Source organism: Oncorhynchus keta, chromosome 15, assembly GCF_023373465.1.
Source record: "Oncorhynchus keta strain PuntledgeMale-10-30-2019 chromosome 15, Oket_V2, whole genome shotgun sequence".
Taxonomy (NCBI): Eukaryota; Metazoa; Chordata; class Actinopteri; order Salmoniformes; family Salmonidae; genus Oncorhynchus; species Oncorhynchus keta.
Window position 1 is genome coordinate 21848728 of NC_068435.1, and position 8725 is coordinate 21857452.

An 8725-nucleotide genomic window follows, 5' to 3' on the forward strand; every position below is an offset into this window, starting at 1 on the left:
CTCACACAGGAAGTGTGTGCAGGTCCTAATGAGGCACTTGTCATCTCCCGTCTTGATTACTGCAACTCGTCTGTCTGTCTGGGCTCCCTGCCTGTGTTAAACCCCTGTCTGTCAGAACGCCGTGTCTGTCTGGTGTTCAACCTTCCCAAGTGTCTGTCTACGTGTGTGTGTGTCCACTGGCTGTCTAGTGTGTGTGTGACCATGGTGTCTGTCTACGGAGTGTGTGTGTGTGTCTGTCCTCCGGCTGTGTGTCTGTCACCCAAACAAGGGCACTGCGTTCTGTCCACGTGTGGCCTGCTGTCTGTCTACCACTGAGGAAGTGTGTTCTGTCAGCCCAGTCAAAACTGTTCGTGTCTGGCCCCCAATGGTGGAACAAACTCTGTCACGTGTGGACAGTGGTGTCTGTCACCACCTTCCGGAGACACCTGTCCCCACCTCTTCAAGGAATGTCTAGGATGTGTGTGTGTGTGTGTTCTGTCTCCCCCAACAAGATTTGTGTGATGCAAGTGTCTGTTCCACTGGTTGTCATAAGGTGTATGCACCAATTTGTTTGAGCACTGGATAAGAGCGTCTGTCTGTCTGTCTGTCTGTCTGTAAATGTAAATGTCTGTCTGTCTGTCAATGTGTGTGTGTGTGTGTGTGTGTGTGTGTGTTTGTCAACGTGTGTGTGTGTGTCTGTCAACGTGTGTGTGTACGTGTTTGAGCACACGCCTCTGTCTGTCAGTCACATTGTATTGAAATGAATCCTGATGTTAGATGAAGTGGCTTTGGAGGCAGATTAAGCATGAACCTCTCTATCATGCCAGGTGTCATGGGAATGATATGTTGCAAAGTATACAGACAGACAGAGAGTTTTGCCTCTGCTGGGTTGATGTCAGGTCTTCAATCTCTGTTTGAAGGTAATAGTTTGCATGCCAAATGGCACTCTATTCCCTATAAAGGGCACTAATGTCACCCTATTCTCTCTCTATATATATTGTACCAGTTGGGCCATGGTCAAAAGTAGTGCAACCTACTGTATATGGAATAAGGTGCCATTTGGGATGTAATCTAGATAGATGTCTGTGCAGGTTTCAGTCCATCCTGGTGTACAGTCTGCTATAGCTAGCTAGGCAGCTGTCTGTCTGTTGCCAAGAATGTGACTAAAATGCCAGCGTGAGCTGGGAAAACAACCCAGCGGATGAATTCCTACCCTTTTTATTTCCTCAAAAACATGGTTACGTCCCAATTGGCACCCTTTTCCCTACACCTATTGGTGCATCGTAGGCCCTGGTCAAAAGTTGTGCACCATATAAGGAATAGGGTGCCATTTGGGATGCAGAACATGGTATTTGTTTTAAACTATATTAATCACTGAATAACTTTTATTCAGCTGTAAGTGCCAATTTGGGAGGTAAAATGAAATGTTGCAAATTAAATCTGAATGCTTTTTAAAGATTGACTGCCCCTAAAAAACAAATAATTCCTTTCAAAACGGCCTAAGTGGCATCAATATCTCCCTCACTAACTTTAAGCATCAGCTGTCAGAGCAGTTTACCGATAGCTGAAGCTGTACACAGCCCATCTGTAAATACCCCATCCAACCAACTACCTACCTCATCCCTTATTTGTTTTTCTGCTCTTTTGCACACCAGTATTTCTACTTGCACATCCTCATCTGCACATCTATCACTCCAGTGTTAATTGCTAAATTGTAATTATACAGATTTTTCTATTGTGTTATTGACTGTACGTTGTTTATCCCATGTGCAACTATATTGTAGTTTTTGTCGCACTGCTTTGCTTTATCTTGGCCAGGTCGCAGTTGTAAATGAGAAGTTGTTCTCAACTTGCCTACCTGGTTAAATAAAGGTTAAAAAATAAATACGAGTCAGAAGCATTTATTCTGGTGTCGAAATTGACTGCAAAGTGTAAATAGGATAATTTTGGTCAGTCTCGTCTAAAACGGAGTTTGGAACCTCAGTGCATGACAACAAGTAAATGAAGGTTGGGTTAGGATTACAATTATGTCAAGAAATCAAGCCCCATTTTGTCAAACTCCACGTGCAAATTGCCCCTCTGTCCACTTTGCTTTCTTTCATTGTTTCATCGCCCCCAACGCACTCAAAGGATCACGGACGTTTGAGACTGAAAAGCCCCATACGGATTAACCATGCAATGCATGGTTCAAGCAGGATGCACAGCCAACTGGTTTGCATGCCCTGTCAAAGGACCCTAATCATGCAAAATAGGTGTTTGGAGTTCGTTGGTCCCAAGTGGTGGTGAGTATACCGGTAGCTAGACAATAGACTGCAGGTTATGTATCTGGTATTGTATATTTCTATGATTATTATCACTATCATCGCTAGCATAGCTGTATTTTAGCTAGTTAACATTAACATTGCTAGCTATTTTTGACTAACTTTGATAGGAACTGTAATGGCAACATTGCCATCTCTCTAAAGTAAATTTGACGACATAATAATAACAACGACCTACTTTAGCAAAGTCATCGTATTTCCAGACCTCTCTAAATTAATGTAATTTAGATAAAACAGTCACATTAGCCTCCGAGGTGCAACCCATGTCTAGGGCACAAATAAATATTGTGTGCAGCTATGGTGTGTACTAGCTAACTCATCTCTGACTACAACAGAGTACTAACTAGCAGCAACAAACTCAACCCAACCCAGGGCCTATCAGAAGGAAAAAAGGTGGGTATCTTAACATGTCCAGCTATGTGATTGAAATGGTTTTGTGACCTTCATAATTTATTTGACTGTTCACTTGGTATTTTCACAGCTTGTCAGGCAATACCTTACAAAAAAAGTGTGTCATGCGACACAAGTACCCTTGTGACACCACCTCCGTTGTTGCCAGAGTCTCCCTCGACTCCTATGAAAAGGACACGCCATCATGATGCCTCTGATAGTGACCCAAGTTACTGCCCTGAGTACACAGACAGCTTCATCATCAACGACAGGTAATGTGTGTTGTGTAAAAATTGTATTCAAGAATACCCGGCTTGATAAACTAATTCCCCAGCCAAGCAGATAGTCATTTTGGTTGTGAAGTGCATTATCAAAAAGCTAACATTTCTTTAAAGCAAAATGCAATTTACCACTCAGCTGTCTATCTTTCACGCTGTCACAGGCCCTCCCAGTCAAGAACACCTCATAAGATTGCCTGCAGCAGGTGTTCAAGAGATGCCCAGGTTGCAGCCGAACATGCAGCATTGAGAAGACCAGCAAGTAAGCTCTCATCAGCATCATGCAGACAGGCCCCCCTGTGAGCATTCCTATGAATGGAACAGTCAGCCACATGTTGGCAAGTATCTGGCCAGCAACAGCTTTCACAGACTCATTATTAAATACAGAAGGTAACCCACTTAAATACTTTGATAATCCAAATGGGAAACATTATTTATGTAAACTGACATTATTTGTGGCTTATTTTCTACTTCTTAAGAGGCATATATGTCCAGGGCATAACCTAGTCTGGTGGAACCAGCCTGATCGCTGTGTTCCCCATTCTATTTGACTTCACATTTTATGGCAAAGACCTCACCTCCAGCCTCACCTCTTGCCTGCACTCCAACGGTCGTTGATAGGGAGAACAGAATTGGGTAGGTTTAGTCTGACCTGTTCAAACTTCAACATAGTATATATTTGTGTGTCAGATATCACCTATCCTAAAACTGCCATTACTGTGTGTATGTGTTCACAGATGCATGAGATGCAGAAAGACCTGGCACTCAACACATCCACAATGAGGTGATTGTTAATAGTACAGCACACATATCCAGTAATAGCAACACCCTTTTCATTCCATGTGTCACTGATGACCTCTGCCTATTTCTACAGATGGACTGGAGATGCTTTTGCCAGACGGCAGCCTCAGTCGTTTGATGGGGAGACCATAATTGGGTAGGTTTAGTCTGACCTGTTCAAACTTCAACATAGTACCTGTTTGTATGTCATATATTACCTATCCTAACTGCCATTGGTAATAGAACAGTGACTATGTGTGTATTAGGGTTGAATGGGGGGAACCCAGTTACCGAGACTTACCGTCCAAAACCACTCCCTTTTCCCGTTATAGATAACTCAGGGAGGCTGGTAATTATAAATTATTTAAATGAAAAACATGACGTGGAATGGAACTTAAATTACATGTGATGTCTATCTATCTTCTCTACGGCCTTCTCTCTGCTCTGCATGATGAATCACCAACTCTCAGGGTGGTGACAGACAGCCCATCTCAGTATGGAGCACAGTTCACAATACATGTAGACCTATCATCTCATCTAAACATGTTTTATTGTGACAAGCAAGTGGGCCTACATTTGCTGCGGCATAGCCTATGCTACATTAATATAAAGACTGAATGCACGACTAATTTACAAATCTGGATTTCAGGAGTTTTAGCTTATCACTAAAATATAATTGCTTTAAATCAGTGCATAAATGAGCACTCTCTCGCAGTGTTTCTCTCTATCAATGTTGTTCAAATTGCATACAAAATAGATAATACTGTTTTGATAGGGCTAAATATATATGTCCTAGCCTACCTCTTTCAGATAATAAATTCAATGCAGTTTTAGCCTTATATTTAATTAATGAATGATAGGTTATGCATAATAAACTTCTAACTTACAGCCTCTGTCTCTTGCGCAATACGCACGCACCTGTGCTCTGAAGGCCACTCCCCTTAAAAAACGCTACTTAGCTCTTGGAGTCCCATGCAGGAAAAGCTAGACTAGAATAGCTTGCTGGACATAATCTTTTGGGCATTTCTTATACCAATAGACTATTTGAAGGGGGATGCAAGCTCTTGTTTGATAAATGTTAAATACAGAAGCTAGTAGAACTCACAGGTAGTATGAAAGAAGAGCGAATGTGCGATGGCGGTCGGCTAAAGCAGTTATTTATTCAGACCCATAACAAATCAATCTTTATGAAGAGAAGTGAAAGCCTTCTGCATCTAATTCAAGTCCTATATTATTGAAGCATGTCATTAGAATGATGAAGATAAGGACAACAAAACTTGTTAGATTTAACTGTTGAAAGTGAGGAAGGAATGAAGAAACACCAGAGGGAGAAAGAGGAGGAAGGCTAATAACATTATTGGAAATATTATGAAATGTATATATATGTGTCAGCCTACTAATTCAAATCAAATTTGTCACATACACATGGTTAGCAGATGTTAATGCGAGTGTAGCGAAATGCTTGTGCTTCTAGTTCTGACAATGCAGTAATAACCAACGAGTAATCTAACCTAACAATTATACACACAAGTGTAAAGGGATAAAGAATATGTACATAAAGATATATGAATGAGTGATGGTACAGAACGGCATAGGCAAGATGCAGTAGATGGTATCGAGTACAGTATATACATATGAGATGAGTAATGTAGGGTATGTAAACATTATATTAAGTAGCATTGTTTAAAGTGGCTAGTGATATATTTTTCATCAATTTCCATCAATTCCCATTATTAAAGTGGCTGGAGTTGAGTCAGTGTGTTGGCAGCAGCCACTCAATGTTAGTGGTGGCTGTTTAACAGTCTGATGGCCTTGAGATAGCTGTTTTTCAGTCTCTCGGTCCCTGCTTTGATGCACCTGTACTGACCTCGCCTTCTGGATGATAGTGGGGTGAACAGGCAGTGGCTCAGGTGGTTGTTGTCCTTGATGATCTTTATGGCCTTCCTGTGACATCGGGTGGTGTAGGTGTACTGGAGGGCAGGTAGTTTGCCCCCGGTGATGCGTTGTGCAGACCTCACTACCCTCTGGAGAGCCTTACGGTTGTGGGCGGAGCAGTTGCCGTGCCAGGCGGTGATACAGCCCGACAGGATGCTCTCGATTGTGCATCTGAAGAAGTTTGTGAGTGCTTTTTATTTTATGGGTTGTTATGTTTTTCTGTCATGCGTAATGTGCAGTAACCTATATATCATATTTGTTTTGGTTAATGGCCCACAACTCTTTTGGCTTTTTGAGGCTTGGGCTCATTAAATATCTTTAATGCAGTGCTGAATATATGTCATCAGGCTTGAATCTTCAATCAAAGCTCTAATCTAATCTAGACATCGGTCTATGTATATGCTTTATCATGTTTTTGAATAACACTTCTGGTTTTGGTGGGAAATGCCGGGTTACCCAGGAGAAAAGTGTATTATTCTCGGGTCGGGAATTTTTGTAACATACAGGGAAAATATTCTACCCTAGTGTGTATGTGTTCACAGAAACATGAATAGAGCCAGCACATTACTACTTGCAAGATGATGTGATGAAGTCCAGACTGACACACGGGCTTGGTACAACCGGGCCCTCTGCATAAAATGTTTACTAGACACAACTTTGACTTATGTTGTCATTTTTTTATTGAATTGATTGAATGGTATCACTCAATATGGGTCGGGAGAAACACTGTGTATTCTGCACCAGAATCAGGGAACTCATGTTGTATACGGGACACCACACAGGAAGGTACAGAGCAAGTGTTCAGACCCCTTGACTTTTCCCACATTTTGTTACGTTTCAGCCTTATTCTAATATTGATCAAATAGTTTTTCCCCCTCATCAATCTTAAATAAATCATTCTCTACTATTATTCTGACATTTCACGTTCATAAAATAAGTGGTGATCCTAACTGACCTAAAACAGGGAATATTTACTAGGATTTAATGTGAGGAATTGGGAAAACTGAGTTTAAATATATTTGGGTAAGGTGTATGTAAACTTCCGACTTCAACTGTTTATATATAGATTTTAAAAATATTTTTTTTTTGCATAGAGTTAAAAGCGGAAGTTTACATACACCTTAGCCAACTATATTTAAACTCAGTTTTTCACAATTCCTCACATTTAATCCTAGTAAAAATTCCCTGTCTTAGGTCAGTTAGGATATTTTATTTCTTTCATCAAATTCCTTGTGAATCAGAAGTTGACATACACTCAATTAGTATTTGGTTGCATTGCCTTTAAATTGTTTGACTTGGGTCAAACGTTTCGGGTAGCCTTCCACAAGCTTCCCATAATAAGTTGGGTGAATTTTGGCCCATTCCTCCTGACAGAGCTGGTGTAACTGAGTCAGGTTTGTATGCCTCCTTGCTTGCACATACTTTTTCAGTTCTGCCCACAAATTTATGGGATAGAGATCAGGGCTTTTTTGTTGGCCACTCCAATATCTTGACTCTGTTGTCCTTAAGCAATTTTACCACAACTTTGGAAGTATGCTTGGGGTCATTGTCCATTTGGAAGACCCATTTGCGACCAAGCTGACTGATATCTTGAGATGTTGCTTCAAATATACACATAATTTCCCTTTCCCTTCCTCGTGATGCTATCTATATTTGTGAAGTGCACATTTCTCCAAAAAGTACGATCTTTGTCCCCATGTGTAGTTGCAAACCGTAGTCTGGCTTTTTTATGGCGGTTTTGGAGCAGTGGCTTCCTCCTTGCTGAGAGGCCTTTCAGATGATGTCGATATAGGACTCGTTTTACTGTGGATATAGATGTCACGACTTCCGCCGAGGTTGGCTCTCCTGCGTCATGCCATACGGGTTGAAGAATGCTCCAGCCGTTTTCCAATCCTTCGTAGATGAGATTCTCCGAGACCTGCTCGGGCAGGGAGTGGTAGTGTACATTGATGACATCTTGATCTATTCTGCCACACGCGCGGAGCATGTGTCTCTGGTGCGTAAGGTACTTGGGCGACTACTGGAGCATGACCTGTATTGCAAGGCGGAGAAATGTGAGTTTTTCAAACAGTCAGTTTCCTTCCTGGGGTATCGTATTTCCACCTCCGGGGTGGTGATGGAGGATGATCGCGTTAGAGCCGTGCGTAATTGGCCGACTCCGACCACGGTGAAAGAAGTGTAGCGGTTTTTAGGGTTTGCCAATTACTACCGGAGGTTTATGCGGGGTTTTGGTCAGGTGGCTGCTCCCATCACCTCACTGCTGAAGGGAGGACCGGTGCGCTTGCGCTGGTCAGCAGAGGCGGGCAGAGCTTTCAGTCGTCTGAAGGAGCTGTTCACCAATGCGCCCGTGTTGGCGCATCCGGACCCCTCTTTAGCGTTCATAGTGGAGGTGGATGCGTCCGAGGCTGGGGTTGGAGCCGTGCTGTCCCAAAGCTCGGGCGTGCCATCCAAACTCCGCCCGTGTGCTTTCTTTTCGAGCAAGCTCAGCCCAGCGGAGCGAAACTATGATGTGGGCGACCGGGAGTAGTTAGCTGTAGTCAAGGCTCTGAAGGTGTGGAGACATTGGCTTGAGGGGGCTAAATACCCTTTTCTCATCTGGACTGACCATCGTAATCTCGAGTACATCCGTGCAGCTAAGAGACTAAATCCACGTCAGGCTAGATGGGCCATGTTTTTTACTAGGTTCCAGTTTACCCTCACATATCGGCCAGGCTCCCAAAACACCAAAGCTAACGCACTATCTCGCCTCTATGATACCGAGGAACGGTCAGTAGAGCCAACTCCGGGTTGGAGCGAGCGGTCGCATCGCACTTCGCTCCGCAGGTAGTATAACTTTTTCATCACATTTCATTATAGTACAACGGTTGATTTGTCTAATCTTAGCAATTTCTTCTTAGCTAGCTACATAGCCGTCCTTGTATCAGAGATAATTGCATAATTATCGTATTTCGTCGCCCTAACGTAGCCTTCACTGCTATTCGCCCAGCAGCTAGCCAGCTAGCAAACGCTAGCAAACACCCACAGATTAGCAGCACTAGTGCT

General features: G+C 42.7%; 1 long non-coding RNA gene across 3 annotated transcripts; it reads left to right on the plus strand.

Annotated features, from left to right (window-relative positions):
* The first annotated feature begins 690 nt into the window (after positions 1-690).
* LOC118395105 (uncharacterized) lies at positions 691-6644 on the plus strand. 3 transcript variants are annotated; one of them, XR_008065182.1, is made up of 8 exons: positions 691-2261; positions 2636-2693; positions 2782-2962; positions 3133-3604; positions 3706-3752; positions 3843-3905; positions 5714-5866; positions 6226-6644. It is a non-coding gene; the product is annotated as an uncharacterized LOC118395105 (long non-coding RNA). The 3 variants fall into 3 exon arrangements; XR_004827891.2 differs by having other exon boundaries at positions 3133-3230; positions 3490-3604; positions 5714-6644; XR_004827890.2 differs by having other exon boundaries at positions 5714-6644.
* The last annotated feature ends 2081 nt before the right edge of the window (positions 6645-8725 follow it).